The 24452-nt window shown below is 39.8% G+C and overlaps 1 long non-coding RNA gene across 1 annotated transcript; it reads left to right on the top strand.

Annotated features, from left to right (window-relative positions):
• The first annotated feature begins 239 nt into the window (after positions 1-239).
• On the top strand, positions 240-17104 carry LOC136794776 (uncharacterized). The gene is made up of 3 exons (XR_010841979.1): positions 240-273; positions 975-1052; positions 16962-17104. It is a non-coding gene; the product is annotated as an uncharacterized lncRNA (long non-coding RNA).
• The last annotated feature ends 7348 nt before the right edge of the window (positions 17105-24452 follow it).

The following is a 24452-nucleotide window of genomic DNA, read 5'->3' as shown; positions in this document are numbered from 1 at the left end:
TTTTTTTTAGATGAAGTGCTACAGAAGGGCACAGAAAGAGCCCAGGGGAAATGACCTGGATTATACAGTCCAGTTATGTCTCTAAGGTTACTGGTTATCAAAACTCTTCTCGTTTAGAAGACTGGTAGGAGGGAATTCTTACCATTACTGTGTGTTGCTGAATCAGCATGAGGTCATGCAGGAACCTGAAAGTGAAAGATAAATTTCAGTGACTGGGCTCAGGAAGCCATCAAGAGACTAGAACTTGTCAGTGACCGGCAAATTTACTTTTTTGTAAGTATTATTTTTTTTTTCAGGGTGTTTTCATAAAATAGCCCGAATATAGAGTAAGGAGACTGGTTTTATAAACTGCAAAGGAAAACAAACCTCATTGTTTTATGCTTAGAACTCATACTTAGTCATTTGACCCAAAGGAAGACATGTATCTAATTATATGGGCCAGTAAAGCTGGAAGAAAGGAAGGAAAGTGATTTGCCCAAGACAACACAATTTACTAATAGCAGAGCTGGTCCTAGAATCTGATTCTCTCAGTTTCTACTCCACCGCTTATCCTTTGCTGTTCTTTTGCTATTTTTTTCCTAAACTTGTCTCTTTATTCTTTATTCCCTTTGTTTTCCATTCCCTATTTATCCTGTATCTCAGCTGGATGCTTTTGACTTCTCCCCTCTACTTTTTCTTTTTCAATTATGTAAATTTATGTAATCCAGAAATTGTTGAGCTACCTGGAAATCTGGGTATGAGAAGGTGTTGACAAAGACATCAACAGATGTATCAGGTGTTACAGACTTTGCTACCTCAAAACTGCAGGACGGTTTTACTCTTTAGTAACTAAATCCCGTTTTAGTAACTTGAATATCATTCAAACTCGATATATTTGATTATGTTTAAGTTTTGTGCAATTAACATGGAAGAACTCAAATAAAAATCTAGACCCTAAAAGGTCTTGATCTTAAACTTTCACATTCTATTTCTAGCTAACTTTAAGGGAAGTCCTCGTGCTTCAGGAGCTCTGGCAATCTCAGATTGAAGTGGACAACTCAGAAATCCAGCTGGTATGTAAACTGCCCCCTTCTTAGGAGTACTTCACCTAGTAGAGCCGGACTTGCTGGCCACTTGTTATTCTCCTTTGATTCCACTGTCCTTATTTGAACTCTTGTCATTCTAATCCCAAAATCTTCCTTAAAGGCCTGGTTTCATTTCACAGTGAATAGGACTCTAGACTTAAAAACATCCAACCCAGTGTATGAGGTTAAGTCACAGCAGTAGACTCAGGAATTAATGGGAAACAAAGGATTAGAAGAATCACACTAGATTCCATATATATGTGTTAGCATATGGTATTTGTTTTTCTCTTTCTGACTTACGTCACTCTGTATGACAGACTCCAGGTCCATCCACCTTACTACAAATATCTCAATTTCATTTCTTTTTATGGCTGAGTAATATTCCATTGTATATATGTGCCACATCTTCTTTATCCATTCATCCGATGATGGACACTTAGGTTGCTTCCATGTCCTGGCTATTGTAAATAGAGCTGCAATGAACATTTTGGTACATGAATCTTTTTGAATTATGGTTTTCTCAGGGTATATGCCCAGTAGTGGGATTGCTGGGTCATATGGTAGTTCTATTTGTAGTTGTTTTTTTTTTTTTAACATCTTTATTGGAGTATAATTGCTTTACAATGGTGTGTTAGTTTCTTCTTTACAACAAAGTGAATCAGTTATACATATACATATATCCCCATACCTCTTCCCTCTTGCGTCACCCTCCCTCCCACCTGCCCTATCCCACCCCTCTAGGTGGTCACAAAGCACGGAGCTGATCTCCCTGTGCTATGCGGCTGCTTCCCACTAGCTATCTGTTTTATGTTTGATAGTGTATATATGTCCATGCCACTCTCTCACTTCGTCCCAGCTTACCCTTCCCCCTCCCCATATCCTCAAGTCCATGCTCTAGTAGGTCTGTGTTTTATTCCCGTCCTACCCCTAGGCTCTTCATGACATTTTTTTGTTGTTGTTAGATTCCATAGATATGTGTTAGCATACGGTATTTGTTTTTCTCCATGTAGTGAGGTGGATGGACCTGGAGTCTGTCATACAGAGTGAAGTAAGTCAGAAGGAGAAAAACAAATATTTTTAGTTTTTTAAGGAACCTCCATACTGTTCTCCTAAAGAAAAAAAAAAAAAAAGGTGTGCAGGCTTCTCAATGCAGTGGCTAGCTACTCTTGTTGTGGAGCACGGGCTCTAGGCGCGTGGGCTTCAGTAGTTGTGATGTGCGGGTTCTAGAGCGCAGGCTCAGTAGTTGTGGCACACAGGCTTAGTTGCTCTGCATTATGTTGGATCTTTCCGGACCAGGGCTTGAACCCATGTCCCCTGAATTGGCAGGCGGATTCTTAACCACCGTGCCACCACAGAAATCCCTGTTGAGAGTTTTTATCATGAATTGGATATTGAATTTTGCCAGATGCTTTTTCTGCATCTGTTGAGATGATCATATGATTTTATCCTTCATTTTATTTATTTATTTATTTTAAAAGATTTGTTTTGATGTGGACCATTTTTAAACTCTTTATTCAATTTGTTACAATATTGCTTTTGTTTTATGTTTTGGTTTTTGGCCACAAAACATGTGGGATCTTAGCTCCTTGACCAGGGATCAAACCCACACCCTCTGCATTGGAAGGCAAAGTCTCAACCTCTGGACTGCCAGGGAAGTCCCTATCCTCCATTTTATTAATGTGGTGTATCACATTGATTGACTTGAGGATGTTGAACCATCCTTGCACCCCTGGAATAAATCCCACTGGACCATGGTGTATGATCCTTTTAATGCATTGTTGAATTCAGTTTTCTAATTTTTGTTCAGGATTTTTCATCTATGTTCATCACGAATATTTGCCTGTAATTTCCTTTTCCTGCAGTGTCCTTGCCTAGTTTCTGTATATGAGGGTAAAGCTGGCCTCATAAAATGAGTATGGACGTGTTCCCCCCTCTTCTATTTTTTGGAAGAGTGTGAGGAATGGTATTAATTATTTAAATGTTTGGTAGAACGGTTTGGGTTTTTTTTTGCGTTACGCGGGCCTCTCACTGCTGTGGTCTCTCCCATTGTGGAGCGCAGGCTCCGACGCGCAGGCTCAGCGGCCATGGCTCACGGGCCCAGCCACTCCGTGGCATGTGGGATCCTCCCGGACCGGGGCACGAACCCACGTCCCCTGCATTGGCAGGCGGACTCCCAACCACTGTGCCACCAGGGAAGCCTGTTTTTTTTTTTTTATGATTTCTATTTCCTTATTGATATTATCCATTTGATTAGACAGTGTGATCATACTTTTCTTCAAATAGTTGATTTGATTTTTGCCTGCTAAATCCAATATTTGGCCCCTCTCATAGGCAATTTCTGTTGCCTGATTTTTTTTTCCATGTGTATGGTCACACTTTCCTGTTTCTTTGCATCACTGGTAATTTTTTAAAAATTTGACATTTTAGATAATATACTGTAGTAACTCCAGTGTTAATCCCCCCTCCCTCACCCCAAAAAGACTGTTGTGTTTTGCTTATTTTTCTCAACAACTTGGCAGGGCTATTTTACTAAAATCTATTTTCCTTGGCTATGTGAACCCTCTGAAGTTGCTCATCAGGGGGTACAGCCTTAGGCACACATAGTCACCTCTCTTTTTCTGCCCTTTTTAAAGTTGTCTGTCACTTTTGGTATCACACCCAGCTGTTAGTCTTCAGTAATTGCAGGCAAATTGCTCTACTGTCTTTAGCAATCAATGCCCTGGAGCACACATTTTGCCACATTCCGATTCAATTAAATTCATGTCACCCTGCAGGAGTGGTCTTTAAGGCCAGTCTTTGGGTTTTGCTCTTATCCCAGTAGGCTCTTCTCAGCAGTCTCATCCTTTGGTTCTTTTTGGTAAACTTGCAGCTGGTTTATAATTCAACTTTTTGCTCTATTGAATCTGCCAGTCTGCTCTTCAGCGCTTACCACCAAACTTTCCTTTATTTTGGGGAGCACTCTTAGGCGTGAACCTCCTCACATTCTATTCCAAATAAGGTCAGATCCCTTTGGAGCTCTCCATTCTTTTTTTTTTTTTTAACTTTTGGCCATGCCATGTGGCTTGTAGGAATTCGCTCTCTGACCAGGGATTGACCCACACCCTTGGCAGTGAAAGCATGGAGTCCTAAGCACTGGACCGCCAGGGAACTCCCTGGAGCTCTCCACTCTTATAGCTTGCCTCTGCGCCACTACTCTGGAGCTTTTCTCAGAGTGACAGTGCCAGCTTCTCTTGGAGTGACAGGCCTGATTTATAAGCAGGTACTGGGTAGGGCAGTAGTCTCTGGTCTTCTTGGCTTTTCTCTCCTGGCATAAATCATCTGCACTTTATTTGAGCTGATGGGGTGAAGACTGTTGGAGCCCCAGTGTTCTTGTTCTATTGTGCCTGGGGGTAGAGTTTTCACCCTATGAGCGGGTACTAGGTAGAGAAGAAAGACCCAGATCGCTCAGCCACTTTTGCCAAGACTTAAGCTTCTTCAGCATGTATTTGGGAGAAAATGAGAAATGCTGGTGCCTTGTCCCTCACAGAAAGATACCGTAGCTGATAGCTGGGAGGTGGGAGAGAAAGCCTTATGTTCTTGTCTGGATCTGTCCAGGGTAGAGCTTCATCACACTGAGCTGGGCCAGGGAGGAGGGGGAAGGAAGTAGGTGGTACCTCAAGTGCTAAAGACTCTCCCTGTTCTCTTAGAAAGATTTAGATTTTCTTGGATGAATGTTTCTTCATTTGTTGTATGCCCTTAACACAGAGACTTTAAAATAGTTGGTTTCTTAAAAGTAATTTTTACCTGTTAGAGTGGTTTCACTGGGAAAGGCTCCTCATATCATTATTCCAGAAATCATCTCCATGGATTAGATTTATTTTTATTTTAAAAAATCTTTTATTTATTTATTTTTTGGCCATGCTGCGAGGCTTGTGGGGATCTTAGTTCCCTGACCAGGGGTTGAACCTGGGCCCTGGCAGTGAAAGCATTGAGTTCTAACCACTGGACCACAAGGGAACTCCCCTAGATTTATTTATTTATTATTATTATTTTTTTTGCAGTACGGGGGCCTCTCACTGTTGTGGCCTCTCCCGTTGCGGAGCACAGGCTCCGGACGCGCAGGCCCAGCAGCCATGGCTCACGGGCCCAGCCACTCTGCGGCATGTGGGATCCTCCCAGACCGGGGCACGAACCCGTGTCCCCTGCATCGGCAGGTGGACTCTCAACCACTGCGCCACCAGGGAAGCCCTGTATCTTTTTTTTTAAGATTCCACATATAAGCGATATCATATGATATCTGTCTTTCTCTGTCTGACTTACTTCACTTAGTATGATAATCTCTAGGTCCATCCATGTTGCTGCATATGGCATTATTCATTCTTTTTTATGGCTGAGTAATATTCCATTGTATTTATGTACCACATCTTCTTTATCCATTCATCTATGGACATTTAGGGCACGAACCCGTGTCCCCTGCATCGGCAGGCGGATTCCCAACCACTGCGCCACCAGGGAAGCCCCTATATTTGATTTTAACTCAATTTATTAGTTGCTGTTCTTGGGTAAATTACTCAGTTTATGAACCTAAGACTGCCAACTATTAAAAGAGGGTATTGTTGGGACTTCCCAGGTGGCACAGTGGTTAAGAATCCACCTGCCGATGCAGTGGACACGGGTTCGAGCCCTGGTCCGGAAAGATCCCACATGCCGTGGAGCAACTAAGCCCGTGAGCCACAACTACTGAGCCTGTGCTCTAGAGCACGTGAGCCACAACTACTGAGCCCACGTGCCACAACTACTGAAGCCTGCATGCCTACAGCCTGTGCTCCACATCAAGAGAAGCCACCACAATTAGAAGCCTGCGCACCGCAACGAAGAGCAGCCCCCACTCGCCGCAACTAGGTTAGTTTTAGCTTGGACAATGACTGTCTGTAGGGGGGGAAAAGGACGGGAGTGGCTGCAATGAGAAGGAGAAGGTGAGACAAAGAGATTAGAGGAGGAGGCGCAGCGTGTGCCCGTGCCACAGGCACAGGCATGCTCAGCCCCAGACTTGTACAGGCCTGCAAGTAGAAAGACCTTGAACTTGTATGATGTGTCTCCACCTGTGGCAAATGCGTATCCAGCCTATTTTGTGCCAGGTCCGAGTTTTGTGTTTGGAAATGGCAAAGTAGACAGATTTCATTTTACTAACTAATACCTTCTGGGCGCTCTGTCCAATACGGCAGGATTCCCCCAAGTAATTCTAGAGCACCAGTGGGAACCAAGGAAGTACGAGGCCGGGTGGGGGCAGTTCTCTAGAGGAGGTTCCCAATTCTTATTCAGGTGTTTCCTTATGTCAGTGCAAGAGCACTCTTAGCTTTCAATTTCTTTCCTCGGTAAAAACAAAAGAAGGATCACAGTGGAAACTACTCACAAAGTTTTCTAGGTCTTAGGTGACCGGGGTAGCGCATAAGGAGGCTTAAAATTAAACCTGTATCCATGCAAGGAAGTATTTATTTAGCTGAAGACCATTTAGTGCTGTTCCTTCACTCTTTTGGTTTTTCTTCACTATCTCACATTAAAACATATTTGAGATTTACATTTGGATCCAGAATTTTAAAGGGCATCAAGGAGGCTTTCCATTTGTATGTTATTGTCGTATGGTCGGAGTTATTTTCCAAATGAAAACCAGCAGATAAATAGTCCTCTGGTTACTATCCTCCAAGGATTCCAATTTTCCATATGAAAAAAGCCATATTGTTGGACAGAATTTCAGCTTGATGTTTCATCCCAGTAACTGCAATTAAATTCTACTATGGGTTATAGGTAAATCCTTGTCTATGATGTAAAAGATCCAACTGTTTTTTTGAATAATCTCAAATGCAGTGAATTCATGTCTGGGGAGCATCTGATACTTCACTTCCTAATCTTGCTCCATTTTTTCCATCACAAATAGCTCATTATTGATAAAGGAAGGGGGCTGGGCTTCCCTGGTGGCACAGTGGTTAAGAATCCACCTGCCAATGCAGGGGACATGGATTTGAGCCCTGGTCTGGGAAGACCCCACATGCCGCGAAGCAACTAAGCCCATGTGCCACAACTACTGAAGCCCATGCACCTACAGTCCGTGCTCTGCAACAAGAGAAGCCACCACAATGAGAAGCCCGTGCACCACAATAAAGACCCAACGCAGCCAAAACTAAATAAATTAATTAATTTAAAAAGAAAAAGAGAAAAGAAAGGGGGCTGAGTCCTATTTCGTGTTGGTGAAATAACAGGGATTACTGGTAGGGGCACGTTATAATGCTCCTATGGGCTAGAACATGAAGAAGAGAAAAAGATAAAAGAGTTTCAGGAAGAGGATAGATTCTAGGGCAGCAGCACTGAGGGGTCTGAAAGTCCCAGATTCTCTAAGGCAATGATTATCACAGTGCAATCTCAGACCAACACCAGTAGCACCACCTGGGAACTTATTAGAAATAAAGAATCTCAGGCCTCACCCCAGACACACAGAATCAAAATCTGCATTTTAACAAAATCCTCTGGTAATTTGTATATACAGTAAAGTTTGAGAATCACTGGTTGAAAAACGCCAAGAGTTTTATCCTTTTACGCCATAATATTCTTGCCTTATTTAGGACTTTTATAATAGAGTCACCCTAAAATGTACTTGGACTTGGAAGAGGGTTCACGATCACAAAGGGTAAAGTGGTCCCTTATGCTGTCCATGTGTCAGCTCACAGCTCACCCTAATGACTCAGTCAGGAATTTTTAATAAACTCCTATGAGCAAAGTACTAAGATATGTGTTATGGAGGATATATACCCTTTACAAAACCTTAATTTTTGTGACTGGGAGACAGGCTATCCTTAAAGTAGGAAATAATCCACATATCCTGTTAGGGTCTACTCTAATTCTCTAATGTATTAGACTTTTTAAGATTCTAACTAGCTGTCATGAGAAACAAGGCATGTGGCTTTAATAAATGTTTCATTCAACCAAATGTAAAATGCATGTTATTATATGGAATTAGATTTGTTCTCCCTGTGCACATCCTGCTCTTCATTAGATGAGTCAAATTTAAATACTACATTGAAAATTCAAGAGTAGTTTCATAAGCTCTCTGCTAAATAAATACAACTCCAATTTTAAGCATAGTGCAATATAAAGAAAACAGCAGTAATGGCTATGGATAGTTTAAAAATGCTGTACAGGAGACCGCATGCATTACTTCAAGATCATTCAGAGAAATAAATGTATCGTTTGCCAATGAATTTGGTTATCTTAAAAAAAAAAAAAAGTCAGGGGGGCTTCCCTGGTGGCGCAGCGATTGGGAGTCCACCTGCTGATGCAGGGCGCGGGGGTTCGTTCCCCCGGTCCGGGAGGATCCCACGTGCTGTGGAGCGGCTGGGCCCGTGAGCCGTGGCCGCTGCGCCTGCGCGTCCGGAGCCTGTGCTCCGCAACGGGAGAGTCCACAGAAGTGAGAGGCCCGCGAACCGCAAAAAAAAAAAAAAAAAAAAAAAAAAAAAAGTCAGGCTATAGCACTTTTTCTACCAACATTGGCTGACAGTAATCTGCTCTCCTATGAACCAACCAACAGCTACTGATTATTGAGTGGCTCTATATAACCCACATTGTGAAAGACATAAAAGTATAGGAAACAAAACTTGTTCCCCAGGAATTTATAGTCTAGACTGAGAGAAAAACTAGATGCACATAAAAATAATGGTCAAGACAGTATATAAGTCTCAAATGAGGGATACAAACAAGTGTGCAGAAGTTAACTTTGTCTTGGATGATCACTGAAGCTTCACAGAGCACACAGGATTTGAGCTGGGCATTGAAGCTCAATCTAAGTTGAATAAAATGATAGAATTGATATTTGCCTGGAGTAAAACATTCTCCGTCAGCCATAGTTCTCATGGTGTTTTTTTTTTTTTTTTTTTTTTTTGCGGCATGCGGGCCTCTCACTGTTGTGGCCTCTCCCGTTGCGGAGCACAGGCTCCGGACGCGCAGGCCTAGCGGCCATGGCTCACGGGCTTAGTTGCTCCTCGGCACGTGGGATCCTCCCGGACCAGGGCACGAACCCGTGTCTCCTGCATCGGCAGGCGGATTCTCAACCACTGCGCCACCAGGGAAGCCCATCTCATGGTGTTTTTTTAAAAAGAAACGTTTTTTTGCGACTCTCTCATATCAGAGGCCTGAGTCTAAGGTCCAAATGTATTAGACTTACTATGTTATTATCCATTCAGTTAAAAAAAACCCAACAACAAAATGACCGTTTTTGAATGATAACTTAGCTAATGCTACATGGAACTTTGTTTATCTGGCAAAATGTTAATGTATTAGCTTCATTTCACCATCCTGGTGTATTTTTTTCCCTCATGCTTTGGCCGAGCAGGATTCTAGTTGAAAACAGTAACATGAAACCAGGCAGCAACATCCCCCCTCGGAATGCATGTTCACTGTGTCCTCCAGGGCCATGCTCTTCACACACGGGGCTTAATAAATGTTGTTGGCAGATGGATTAACAACAAGAATGATCCTGGTGCAGCTCTCTGGTCCATCTTTCCTAGGTTACAGCGGAAAAAGCACTCAACAGTGAAAGAAGGAAAAAAAAGTCTGGCTGGCATTGGATACCAGCTGATTGGTTTCTGTTCGTAATAGTATATTTTTTTGTTTACCAAACAACCTAAACTACTTGGAGACTAAAGTAAAAGTGAGGGGTCCTAACATGATGCCAAAGAATAATTTTCAAAAGGCTAAAAACACGATCTCTCACATATAAAATAAACACGTGGTGAATGATTCTATTCAACTCATTAGTTAATGAGGGAAACGGTAAAAGACTGGGTTCAAATGAGAATGGGAGCAGCTAAGTATTAATAAATTTAAAAAGGAATGTTACGATAGATTACTAGGTTAGATACAAAACTAGTTAATGTCCCACAGGGCCACAACCCACAACCTCTAGGATTATCTTTCCCACTGGACATAAATTATTTGTATCTCTAACCAGACAAAAATCTACAAGTTAACCTCTGCTCCTACAGAGATGTCAGATAACCTAGTCAACAGTCAAAGGGGGCTTCCTGGTGGCACAGTGGTTAAGAATCTGCCTGCCAATGCAGGAGACATGGGTTCGAGCCCTGGCGCAGGAAGATCCCACATGCCGCAGAGCAACTAAGCCTGTGCGCCACAGCTACTGAGCCTGGGCTCTAGAACCCACGAGCCACAACTACTGAGCCCACAAGCCACAACTACTGAAGCCCGTGCGCCTAGAACCCGTGCTCTGCAACAAGAGAAGCCACCGCAATGAGAAGCCCGTGCACCACAACGAAGAGCAGGCCCCGCTCGCTGTAACTAGAAGAAAACCCGCGCGCAGCAACAAAGACCCAACGCAGCCAAAAATAAATGAAATATATAAATTAAACAAAGGTGCAAGCCCGGCAGGGCATTGGAAGAACACCCAGTAATCTCATCTCTTCTGTCTATTTCGAGTTTTGAGTAATTGTTCTGACACTCAGAAGAGGCTCTCAAAAGGCAATGGCAAAGGTCCAACATCATGCTAGAATAGTATGTAAATCTTTATAATGCATATGAAATTGTACCAATTATAAAAGAACATTGTTAGGGCAGGTATACATTCTGTACAGTTTGAGGTAACATGATTTGATTTATGTAATGACAAGACTCAGAGAAGTAGGGCACAAAAAAATTGTTCCGGTGAATTTTTTTTTTTTTTTTCGGTACGTGGGCCTCTCACTGTTGTGGCCTCTCCCGTTGCAGAGCACAGGCTCCAGACGTGCAGGCTCAGCGGCCATGGCTCACGGGCCCAGCCGCTCCGCGGCACGTGGGATCTTCCTGGACCGGGGCATGAACCCGTGTCCCCTGCATCGGCAGGCGGACTCTCAACCACTGCGCCACCAGGGAAGCCCTGTTCTGGTGAATATTAATGACCAGAGTTCATATACATGGCAACCTCAGTGATCTGGAACCTAGTTGAGACCCAACCTAGATATAAATTTAAAGGGTATTTAAGTCCAATTTTAGATTTAATTCTAACAGTCTTGCTTGTCTGGAGAATACTGGACATAGTCATAATTCAGCAGAGAGGTGCCTTTAGAGAGGAATACATAATCCAAAAGCACCTAGGGCCACTTAGTTATAGGCTCTAGCACTATAAACCTCTGAAGGCATCAGTGCCTTATATAGTAAAGTCCTATAACTCATCTTCATATAAGGGTCAGTTATCAAAAACCCTAAATTGTTTTTTAATAAGCTCTGCTGAAGAAAATGTGCAAATATAGAATTCAAAACTACTTCTATGAAAAATGTTTTAAAATGTAAAAGCGTTGGTATTTATAGAGTTAACAAATCAATTCAACCCCCAGTATTGAATATATATCATGTGCAGGATACCTTATTGGGCCCTGAGTTGTACTAAAAGGAATAAGATATTGTTCCTGCTTTCTAAAAGCTTATGACAGTGAGATATCTTTGCAAACATATTTAATACAAGAAAGTCTGAATGAAGTGTTAGTGCACTTGTCGAAACACACAGGAAAGAGTGACTCAGACCTAAATTAGAGGAAGTCATGGAAGACTTTGTGGAGAAAGGGACATTTAGGTTGGGACTCGAAAGATTTAATATTCATTTGACTGGAAAATTCTCTAAAAGGAATGACTGTGAATAAATGAAGTGTTGCTATGTTTTTTCTCAAAATGACTCCAATTATGTAGAAAAATACATGTAATACTATAAGCAAAGACAAGTGACAAATTGAGATGAAAACATCACAAAAGACAGACCCGTATTGTGGACAGTTCACAAAAGAAACAGTAATGGCCATGAACATCCAAAACTGTATTTGATCTTGCTAATAACCAAAGAAATGCAAAGTAAAATCAGATACACTTTTGCAGAGAGCAGCATGACAAAGATTAAAGCGAGAGATAGTACATGTGGTTGGTAAGTGTGTAAAGAATCTAGTGCCCTCGTGTACAGTTATTTTATTTTTTTAATTTTTTTTTTAGTGGTACGCGGGCCTCTCACTGTCGTCGCCTCTCCCGTTGCGGAGCACAGGCTCCGGACGCGCAGGCTCGGCGGCCACGGCTCACGGGCCCAGCCGCTCCGCGGCACGTGGGATCTTCCCAGACCGGGGCACGAACCCGTGTCCCCTGCATCGGCAGGCGGACACTCAACCACTGTGCCACCAGGGAAGCCCCCAAGCTGTACTTTTGTATTTAAAAAAAGGGTGGTAGGTATAAAATTGCTATGATATGTAGATTTCATTGGATATATTTAATAAATATTTTATCTTTATTTATTTTTAAAAATATTTATTTATTTATTTTTGACTTGGGTCTTCGTTTCTGTGCGTGGGCTTTCTCTAGTTGCGGCAAGCGGGGGGCCACTCTTCATTGCAGTGTGCGGGCCTCTCACTATCGCGGCCTCTCTTGCTGCGGAGCACAGGCTCCAGACGTGCAGGCTCAGTAGTTGTGGCTCACGGGCCTAGTTGCTCCGTGGCATGTGGGATCTTCCCAGACCAGGGCTCGAACCCGTGTCCCCTGCACTGGAAGGCAGATTCTCAACCACTGTGCCACCAGGGAAGCCCCAATATTTTATTTTAAAGTGTTAATATGTCAGAAATCAAACTTTTTGCCACTACCTAAACTTATGAATTAAAGTTCTGAAGGTCAATTCAAAAGGTGTAAGGCAATACTTAATTTTCCGAATTTCATTTAGGGAGTACGTGAGTAGAAAAGAAGCCCAGTGATCCCAATTTACTGTTTTTTTTGTATTTATGGCCGTGGCCCGTGGCTTGCGGGATCTTAGTTCCCCCATCAGGGATTGAACCCGGTCCACTGCGGTGAAAGCACCAAGTCCTAACCACTAGACCACCAGGGAATTCCCTACTCTTTTTGTTTTATACACAAGAGATTAAATGATTTGCATATAGTCAAGACCTAGTTGACTGTAGTGCATGAGAGAAAACCTAAGACTCCTGATACCTACGAGCCCCTTTGCACCACAGATTCTGTTGTCCATACATTTTATATATTTATTTCAATTTTAACTGCACTATTCACATATAATCTGTGTGAATACTTAGTATAGTCAAGAATCCTTTGTAATAAAAAAATACCTTATATCTCTAGCATAAGTTAGATTTTTATATAATAAACTTAAATAGACGAATCTGTATTTGGTAATATGGTATTCTGTTTTAAGTAAGATTAAGTGTATCAACCTATAAATGATCAGTGCACTAAAATGGACTTACAGGGCTTCCCTGGTGGCACAGTGGTTGAGAATCTGCCTGCCGATGTAGGGCACATGGGTTCGTGTCCTAGTCCGGGAAGATCCCACGTGCCGTGGAGCGGCTGGGCCTGTGAGCCACGGCCACTGAACCTGCACGTCCGGAGCCTGTGCTCCACAACAGGAGAGGCCACAACAATGAGAGGCCCGTGTACCACAAAATAATAATAATAATAAAATAAAATAAAAAATAAAAAAATAAAATGGACTTACAGAGGTAGGATAGGCCTCAGAGGTCATCTAATCTGAAAAATACAGAATAAATTAAGGCACAGTGAAGTAAATTGCCCACAAATAGCCTTCAGGAAATTCTGAAACATATTTGAAATGTTAAAGACATGAGTTATGTGACTATCCATAAATATGTCTTAATCTTTTAAAAGGGATCCTTTAAGAAATTTCAAAATAAATGAATGAAATCGAATAATTTAAAACTCAAGTGCTGTTATTTCTACGAGATCTCGGATTACATGTTCATTTGTTCATTGGAAGAAAAATCACATTTTCATTTCTTATATTTTATTTATATTAGACACAGCACTTCAATATTAATTCAAATATCTATCCATTAAATGCAAAAATGTTAATGCAATATTAAAAATGAAATTTAAATGAAAGCAAGGGGATATCACATTAAGGTTCCCATGGCAACTCTCACTACACTTTTCAGCTTCTGAATTGTAATACGGTCATTTATTATAGGCTCATATAAAATATAATTTTGCAAATATTTAAAGATGTATAGGTTAATTCATGTCAATTTAAGGCTTCATATGCAATGTAATATAATATATCAGACTAAGAATACTCTAAATATTAACCCATATTCTTAATTTAGACATACTATATAAAACAGATGCAAACTTCCTAAATTTTGAATAATCTGTTATTAAATAATTTGTGTTTTGAATAGCACTCACATGAATTATAGCATTTTGCAGTTCCCATCATGGTTGAAATCTGAACTTTATGTTACGTAAATACGAATATAGGTGGGGTCAAGTGTCTCTCTCTTTAGCTTAGCAAGAGTTTGAAATTACAGATTACACATTTTGCCAGAGTAGGCAAAATGTAAATTCATTAATTCACACAAGTTAAAAGTCCAGGAACTGAATTATGTAGAAGATCAAACGATACTGTCAGAGCCCTCCTGGCTCTGCTTTTTCTACAGCCTTCAGCAGTACACAGTAACGTACTGAGAACTCAAAAAAGTAACCATCTGTTAACCAAGCAATATCTCCTTATTTATCTAAAGGAAAAAATTGGACTACTACAAAGCTATATGTATAAGGATTTAGAAAAAAATGTAGACAATCTAAATATCCATCAATAGGGTAGGTTAAGCAAACTACGGTATACAGAGCTTTGACAATGATTAGATCAACATTGATGTGGAAAGGTGTCCATAGCACATTGTCAAGTAAACAAAGTATAAAACAGCATGTACAGTAACCAGAAAAACAGAACAAATCGAAACAAAAAGCCAAACACTATCTCACAAACAATGTGTATACATGTATAGAGAAAAGTCTAGAATGATATACACCAAATATTAATAGTAGAGATCTCTGGGTGGTGGGATTATGACTACTCTATTTCTTGATATTATTTTTCTGAGTTTTTTCATATGAATATAATTAGAAAATAAATATGAGGTGTAAATAAAGTAAATACTCTGTTATTGGTGTGAAGATACTGATACTCTTCTCCACTGAGAGCAGGAGTATCAGTTGGAAAAAACCTCCTTGAGACATCTGATAGCGTGAAGACGTTGCAGCGAATCTATTTCTATATTTTATTTTTTTAATATTCAGGAAATTGGAAACCACTCACATATTCAAGAGTGATTAAATAATTATACATGTATAAGAGGGAACACTAAATGTCATGTTGTAGAATATTTCTTTGTGAAAATACTATTGATAACATGTCAGATCAGGATGCCCTTAGGGGCAAGTAATAGAAAAAAACCCTGACTCAATGTACATTATAAAATTTCTGGGTAACCACAGCAGTTGAACATACCCGTTTACTTCGAATTCCTCCTGAAACCAAACTGCAATGACAGAAAAGGGGAAAATGTAAAAACTCATAAAGTCAAAGAGGGGGGAAGAGACAATAGCAACACAATTTTTGAAGCTAGAAAGCTGGTGGATGGGGATGGGTCTGTGGACCCGGTAACACAGAGGATGTGGACGGCTCAGCAGAGTCCAGAAGCAGGCTGATTTACCCAGCGGAACTCAAAAAATACTCAAGAAATGAACACATTTGGAAAGTGCGAGCGCCATGGAGGAATTTATATGAGAAATGAGAAGAACCCAGGTCTCCTGCAGAAATCAAGACCTACTGGGGGTTTTAGAGGCTAGTGCCTCCCCCACATCCAACCATTAAACTTTTACAGAAGGTTGAGGCCAGAGCGCCCTACTCCTATGTGTTCGTGTGTATATGTGATAATTACGGTAACCTATGATAATGTTATGAAACGCATTAGTAATGAACCTTAGTGAACTGATTAGAACTTCCCCAAATCTCATTCTGCTGTCCCCTTCTTCTTCTAACTTTAGCATACAATATTTAGTTTTGCTTGTCTTTGAACCCTTTATTTTTTTAGATACTTGGTTTATTTTTTATTTTTTGGCTGTGCCCACGCAACATGTGGGACCTTAGCTCCCCAACCAGGGATGGAACCTGCACCCCCGCCAGTGGAAGTGCTGGCATCCCATCCACTGGGCCGCCAAGAAAGTCCCTCTTTGAACCTTATTTTTTAAAGAATCTCCACATAAGAAATGTATGAGTGTTCACGGCAACATTATTCATAATACCCCAAATTGGAAGCAACCTAAATGTCTTTCAACGGATGGAATTTTTTTAAAAGTGGTATATATTTCCATAATAGAATATTACATGGCAATAAAAAGCAAGTACCGACACTTGCTGCAACAGGGAAGTATCTTGAAAACATTATCCTAAGTGAGAGAAGCCTCACAAAAGGCCATCTATTGTGTGATTTCATTTATAGGAAAGGTCCAGAATAGGCAAATCTATAGAGTCAGAAAGTAGATTAGTGGTTGCCAGGGGCTGGGGAGAATGACTGATAGTGGATATGGAGTTTCTTTGGGGGATGATGAAAATTTTCTAAAATTAAAATAGTTGTACAACTCTAAATAAACTAAAACCCACAAGGGTATACTTTAAATGGGTGAAGTTTATGGTACGTGATTTATATCTTAATAAAGCTATCAAAAAGGTATTATGCTGAAAGTATTCTGCAATTTTTTTTTTTAATTGTTCGTGCCATGTGTGGCATGTGGGATCTTAGTCCCCAACCAGGATGGAACCTGTGCCCCCTGCATTGGGAGCGCGGAGTCTTAACCACTGGACTGCTAGGGAAGTCCTTCTTCTGCAATCTTTTAAGAAAATTCAACATTATGTTTCTAAGATTTATCTAATGTTTATGCATCTTGCAGTAGTGCATTCATTTTTAATGCTGTTGAGGGCTTAATGATATGGATAAACTACCATTTGTTTATCCATTCTATGGTGAGTGGATGTTTTAGTTGATTCTGGCTTTTGCTGGTACAATGCTAATATATTTATACATGTCTCCTGCTGCACAGGAGCAAGAACTTCTTCTCAAGGGTACACGCCAGGCAGAAAGGACGTGTGTGTTACGTGCTGTTCCACACAGAGCTGGTCTGCGTTCCCACCAGCACTGAACTGGCCTTCCCTTGGTTGCCTGCCTTCTTCAGCACTTAGTACTGCCAGCCTTCAAGTCTCTGTCAACCAGGTGCGTATGAAATTACATCTTAAGATCTTAACTTGTATTTCCAATTACCAATGAGATTGAACCTCATTTCATGTTTCTTGACTATTCCTGTTTCTCCTTCTGTGAAATGCCTCTAAATGTTTTGCCCATTTTCCTATGCATTAATTCTTCCTTATTGATTTGTGTGTATACCATATGTATACACAATTATAATGAATTAGAAAAGCTAATGAACAGAAAAAAATTACAATATGTATATTCATTCATCTGTGTATATATTTAATTTGGTTTGGATATTAAACATGTTCACATGGGTTGCAAATATACTTTCAGTTTGTAGCTTTTCACTATCTTTTGATGAATAAAAGTTCAAAGTTTTAATGTTGTCAAAAATTTTCTTTTCTATCATGGCTATTGATTGCTTTTTGTGTCTGTTTGAAGAAGTACTTCCCTACTCCAAGATCACAAATATATTCTCATATATAGTCTTCTGTAGTTTTTAATGTTTTGCTTTTACATTTATGTCTTTAACCATTGAAATGGATTTTTCAAATATTTATATAAACGTGCAGTTTCATTTTTTCCCACGTGTCATCCATCCTTTGCTACAATGTGAACAGCCCATCCTTCCCCACAGTGATTTGCTACTCCTGACATGTATTATCTCCATACTTGGGTGGGTTTGTTCTGATGCTCTATGCTGTTCTATTTGCTTATCCTTGTACCAATAAGACACAATCTTAATTACTTTAGCTACATAATACCTTTCCACATAATAGGGTAAGGCTCCCTACCTCAGTCTTCTTTCAGAACACAGAGCAGCATTAGAAGTGCACCACTCGGGGCTTCCCTGGTGGCACAGTGGTTAAGAATCCGCCTGCTAATGCAGGGAACACGGGTTCGATCCCTGGTCCGGGAAGATCCCACATGCCGCGGAGTAACTAAGCCCGCGCACCACAGCTCCTGAAGCCTGCACGCCTAGAGCCCATGCTCCGCAAAAAGAGAAACCGCCGCAATGAGAAGCCCACACACCCCAACAAAGAGTAGCCCCCGCTCGCCGTAACTAGAGAAAGCCCATGCGCAGCAACGAAGACCTAATGCAGCCAAAAATAAATGACAATAAATAAATATTAAAAAAAAAAAAAAAAAAAGAAGCGCACCACTCAGATTTCCTTTGAGAGTGAATCTGCCTCAATGGGTGGGGTTAGTTAACAGCCTCCCCCTAAAGCATCTTCTGGATCTGCTGCAGCAATTGAACCGAGGTCACGTCCTTCCCAGGCAACTAACCAATGCCCGAGCAAGGCAGGAGTACTAAGGGCTGGCCCAGTGTAGGACCCTCTACAGTCTTTGCACCGGTGTTCCCTGTCTTTGCACCGGTGTTCCCTGTCTTTGCACCGGTGTTCCCTGTCTTTGCACCGGTGTTCCCTGTCTTTGCACCGGTGTTCCCTGTGGTCAGGCCAAGACTTTCTCAGAGTTGTGCAGCCAGGCTGAAGCTCTTCCTGCCAGTCCTTCTTCCTTCCTTCCTCCACCCGCAGGTGTCAGACCTGCAGCACTCTGAACGCTTTCCCTGCCTATTCCTGCTCCTTCTCTTTATCCTTTACATCTTATACTTCTAGCCACGTTTTTGCGTCTGTTTCCTAGAAGACCTGAACTGATACAAGGGTCTTGGCTGTCCTTGGTTCCTTGCTCTGCTAAATTTAAGAATCATTTAAGTTCCAAAATGAAAGAAAACGAAAATACTTTGTTAGGATTTTGACAGGAATTGCACTGGATCAATTAATCAGTTGCAGAATTGATGTCTTTATAATACTGAGTCTCTCAGTCTATGAACGTGCTACCTCTCTCCATTTGTTTAGGTTTTCTTTAGTTTCTTTCAATATAGCCTTGTGATTTTCTCCAAAAGGGCCTTGCATATTTTTGTGAGATTTCTAGGTATCTTATACTTTTAGTTATGATTGAAATCGTGTACTTTTAAAGTTCCATTTTTCTAATCCTGTTGCTGGTATTTAGAAATATTTAAATGTTGATCTTTTAACTAACACATTTGCTAAACTCTTAATTCTAATATCTATTTACAGATGGCTTTTGGGTTTCCATGTACACAACCGTACAATCTTACAATAATGACAACTTTGTTTCTTCCTTATGCCTTTTATTCATTTTCCTTGCCTTACTGTGCTGACCCTTTTAGTACAATGTTGAAAGTGACGGCAGACATTTTTGTCTTGTTCTTCATTTTAAAGGTAATGCTTCTACTGTTTCACTATTTAGTAATGTTTACTGTGGGGTTTTTGTAGATACCTTTTATCAGTTCAAGGAAATTCTCTTCTATTCTACAGGAAGACTTAATATTGTGAAAAGACGTTGAATTTCACTAAAGGCTTCTCTGTATCTACTGATGTACTCACATTATTTTTTACTTTAATCTCTTCGTGAGAAACTTACAGTGACTTATCATGAAATAACTGAATTTTATCAAACACTTTTTCTGCATTGTTTGGTATCTTAACTTTTCCCCCTTTAATCTAGTTTATGTGGCAAACTTTACCAATTTTCAAATGCTAGGCCCACCTTGTATTCCTGGGATAAACCCAACTTATCCATGATGCTATTTACATTTCATTGAATTGTTTGTTGATTGTCTTTAGTGTTCCAAAGACACTGAAGTGTTCTAAAGTTTAGTGTTGATTGTTCTTTAGTGTCTCTAGTGTCTTTTATCTTCCGGTTTTATTGAGATATATTTGACATACAGCACCGTGTATGTTTAAGGTGTACAACATAATCATTTGACTTACATACACCATGAAATGATTACCTCAGCAAGGGTAGTGAACATCCGTCATCTCATACAGATACAAAATTAAAGACACAGAAAAAATATTTTATCCTTGTGATGAGAACTCTTACCATTCACTCTCTTGACAACTTTCCTACACAACATCCAGCAGTGTTACTTAGTCATGTTGTATATGACACCCCTGGTACTTATACCTGGAAGTTTGTACCTCTGACGGCCTTCATCCAGTCCCCTCCATGACCACCCCCTACCTCTAGTAACCACAACTATGACCTCTTTTTCTATGAGTTTGTTTTTGAAGTATAATTGACCTACCACGCTATGCTAGTTTCTGTTACACAACATAGTGATTTGATATTTCTATACATTTCAAAATGATCACCATGGTAGCTTTAGTTACCACCCGTCACCAAAGATATTACATAACTATTGACTATATTCCCCACATTGCACATTTCATACCTGTGACTCATTTATTTTGCAACTGGAAGTTTGTACCTCTTAATCTCCCTCACCTACTTCTCTCATCCCCCTAACCCTACCCCCTCTGCTGACCACCTGTTTGTTCCCTGTATCTATGACTGTTTCTGTTTTATGTTTGTTCATTTGTTTTTTTAGATTCCAGATATGAGTGAAATGATACAGTATTTGTCTTTGTCCCACTTATTTTACTTAGCATAATAACCTCTAGGTCCATTCATGTTGTTGCAAATGGCAAGCTTTCAGTTTTTTGTTCTTTTTTAAATACAGTTATTTAATTTTGGCTGCATTGGGTCTTTGTTGCTGTGCATGGGCTTTTCTCTAGTTGCAGCGAGCGGGGGCTACTCTTTGTTGCAGTGTGCAGGCTTCTCACTGTGCTGGCTTCTCTTGTTGCAGAGCACGGGCTCTAGGTGCGTGGGTTTCAGTAGTTGTGGCACATGGGCTCAGTAGTTGTGGCTCACGGGCTCTAGAGCGCAGGCTCAGTAGTTGTGGCGCACGGGCTTAGCTGCTCCACGGCATGTGGGATCTTCCCGGACCAGGGCTCAAACCCGTGTCCCCTGCGTTGGCAGGCGGATTCTCAACCACTGTGGCACCAGGGAAGTCCAAGATTTCATTTTTTTTATGAGTAATATTCCATTTTGAGTGTGTGTGTGTGTGTATACATTCCACATCTTCTTTATCCATTCATCTACAGATGGGCACTTAAGGTTGCTTCCATACCTTGACTATTGTAAATAATGCAGCAAAGAACATGGGGTGCATCTATCTTTTCCAATTAGTGTTTTCATTTTCTTCAGATGAATACTTAGGAGTGGAAATGCTGGATCATATGGTAGCTCTATTTTTAATTTTCTGAGGAATTTCCATACTGTTCTCCATAGTGGCTGCACCAATTTACATTGCCACCAGCAGTGCACTAGGGTTCCCTTTTCTCCACACCCTCACCAACATGTGTTATTTGATGTCTTTTTATAACAGCCATTTTGACAGGTGTGAGGTGGCATCTCATTGTGGTTTTGATTTGGATTTCCCTGATAATTAGTGATGTTGAGCATCTTTTCCTGTTGGCCATTTGTATGTCTTCTTTGGATGAATGTCTGTTTAGATCCTCTGTCCATTTTTTAATTGGGTTGGTTTTTTGATGTTGTATGAGATCTTTGTATATTTTGGATATTAACCCCTCATCAGATATATCATTTGCAAATATATTCTCCCATTCAGTAGGTGGCCTTTCTGTTTTCTTGATAGTTTCCTTCACTGTGCAAAAGCTTTTTAATTTGATGTAGTACCATATGTTTATTCTTGCTTTTGTTTCCCTTGCCTGAGATGATATAACCAAAAAAAAAAAATTACTAAGACCACTGTCAAAGAGCATCCTGCCCGTTTTCTTCTAGAAGTTTTAGGAGTCTTACAATTAAGTCTTTAATCCATTTTGAATTTACCTTTGTGCATGGTGAGAGAAAGTGGTCCAGTTTGAATTCTTTAGCATATAGCTATCCAGATTTCCCAATACCATTTATTGAAGAGGCTGTCTTTTCCCCACTGTATATTCTTGCCTCCTCTGTATTGGCTTTATTGATCCCTTATTACATTTTTCCCATTTTATTTATCTCTGCTTTTGTTATTACTTTTGTTTTATTTGGGGAAGGGGATTTAATTTACTATTCATTTTCTTCTTTAAGGAAATGCTTATTTAGCTCCTTTTTTAGCCTTTCATCTGATCTAACAAAAGGGTTTAAGGCTATAAATTTCCCCCTAAGTATTGTTTTAACAATACCCCTCACATTTGATATAAATTTCATTAGTGAATTAAATATTTTATATTTTCCATTGTGATATCTCCAATCTATTTTATTTTGAAATTTATTCCTTACTTTTGAAATATATGTAGATTTTCTATTATCTTTTCATTACTGATTTCTGGTGTAATTGTATCAGCACTGGAGAACTTACTCTGTGATTTCAATCCTTTGAATTTTGTTGACACAGCTTTATGGCCCAGTATATGGTCCCTAAAAAATGTTATAAGCATGCTGGAAAATAACGTATTCTGCACTGGATGAGTGGTGTGGTGTTTGTGGATCATCCTGTTCTATTTTTAGTATCCTTACTGATTTTGTTTTGTTTACTGTTTACCAATTACTCATGTGTTAAAATCTCCAAGCATAATTCTCAATGTCTCTATTCCCCTTGTATGTCTGTAAACTTTATATTATCCTGGTGAATTGAAAGTTTTATCAACTTCACTTGTTCTTTACCTCTAGTAAAGATATCTTCTATCCTTTTTACCTTAGTATCTTTTGTCTGATATTACTGTACATATACCAGCCTTCTCTTAGTTCGCATTTAATGGAGGCTCTTTGTCCATTCCTTTAATGTGAAAAATTATAACCTTTTTTTCCTATTCTTGAGTGGTTATTCTAGAAATCATAAGATGCAATCTCTTTATCAGTGTCTAATGTTGATGCCTTTCCTTCTCCCAGAGCACGTAAGGACCTTAGAGCACCCACTCCATTTACCTGACTCCTGACTCATGGTGTTCCTCCCATGTATTCTTAGTCTGCATGAGGTGTGGATGTATTGATATATACATTCATGTCTGTGGGGGGGTGCTCATTTCTTTCTGCAGTTTCTCACCCACAGAGATTTGTCTTTTTGTGTGTCATAAATACCTTAGATTGTATTTTGGACATTGCATTTAAGAATTCACTTTTAAAAATAACTTGAGGCCTATGAATGATCTTGTCATCCTCCAGAGAGGATTTGTTTTGGTAGGGACATATTCTGCTATTACTGGAAGTCCCCCTAAATGACTGTGGGGAGAGTTCAAATTACTGGTTCAAGTCTTGTAATGATTACAGTATTTTTCAGGGTTTTTTCTTGAGATTGTTTTGATGTGTCCACCGTCTCAGTTTTCAGATTTACTGATACCGGTTGTTACTAATATAAAGTCTCTGCTCTATTTACAGTCATGCCTTCCTGTTCGCTCTGAAAACTGTTTGAGCCCTTGCTCTTGGCAGTCATTTGACTTTGTTGCTTCTCTTGTGTTTTCTATTTCAGTAATTTCTACTCGGTTTTTCTCCTGTGTCCTTTGTGTTTATTCTTTTCCTAACAATTTTGTATGTTAGTATTTTCTAATTGTGAATATGATTTCTTATGTGACCTATTGATTATTTAGAAATTTAAACTTTTTTCTAAATTTGGAAACTTTCTAGTTATCCTTTTTGTTGTCGACTTCTGACAATTGCATTATAATGAAGAAAATGATCTCCATGATACTGACTCTCTGAAATTTGATGTCTTCTCATGGCACATGATCAGTTTTCATAAATTTTCCTTTTGTGTTCAAGATATGCATTCTCATTTTGTCTGCAGGGTTCTACATATGTTTATGAGATCAAGTTTGAGCTTGTGCTTAGATTCTCTCTCCTTAACTGATTTTTAACTGCTTGGTCTCCAGGTATATTAAAATGTCTACCATGATGGTGACTGTCAATTTCTCCTTCTAGTCTCTAAATTTTTGCTTTATATTTTTGAAGTTATCTTACAAAGGACATATAAACTGAACCTTCTATCATTAACCAGTTAAGACAGAAAATATTACCACAATTAAAGTCTACTTATACAGCTCCAGGAGCTTCCTTTGATACTTTTCTGGTCTTGTTAATCTTTAGGCTCTCAACATTTCTGTATCTTTGTTTTAGATGTATTTCCTTAAAATGCATATAGTTAAAAATCTAGCCTAATTACCCAAGATTTTTCACAGAAGAGTTCAAGACATTTATAACTGGATTTATCTCGACCGCATTATTGTCCTATCCACTTTTTCTGTGTTTGTTCATTTTTTGTTTTTCTCTTTTCCCTTTTGCCTCATCATATACTACTGGAGCATATATTAATTTGTTTCTTTTAGAAGCAGCTCTTCAAATTGTCAAGTTAATACTTAAGTCTAAATTTGGTCCATATCTTTACTCTCCTTCAGAATAATACAAGCTATTGAGATTGATATAATTTCAATTACCTACCTTACATGTACTAGCATTATAGGCAATGGGATGCCTAAAA

Source organism: Kogia breviceps, chromosome 9, assembly GCF_026419965.1.
Source record: "Kogia breviceps isolate mKogBre1 chromosome 9, mKogBre1 haplotype 1, whole genome shotgun sequence".
Lineage (NCBI taxonomy): Eukaryota > Metazoa > Chordata > Mammalia > Artiodactyla > Physeteridae > Kogia > Kogia breviceps.
Note: the sequence above shows the minus strand (reverse complement) of the source record. Positions and strands in the feature narration are given on the sequence as shown.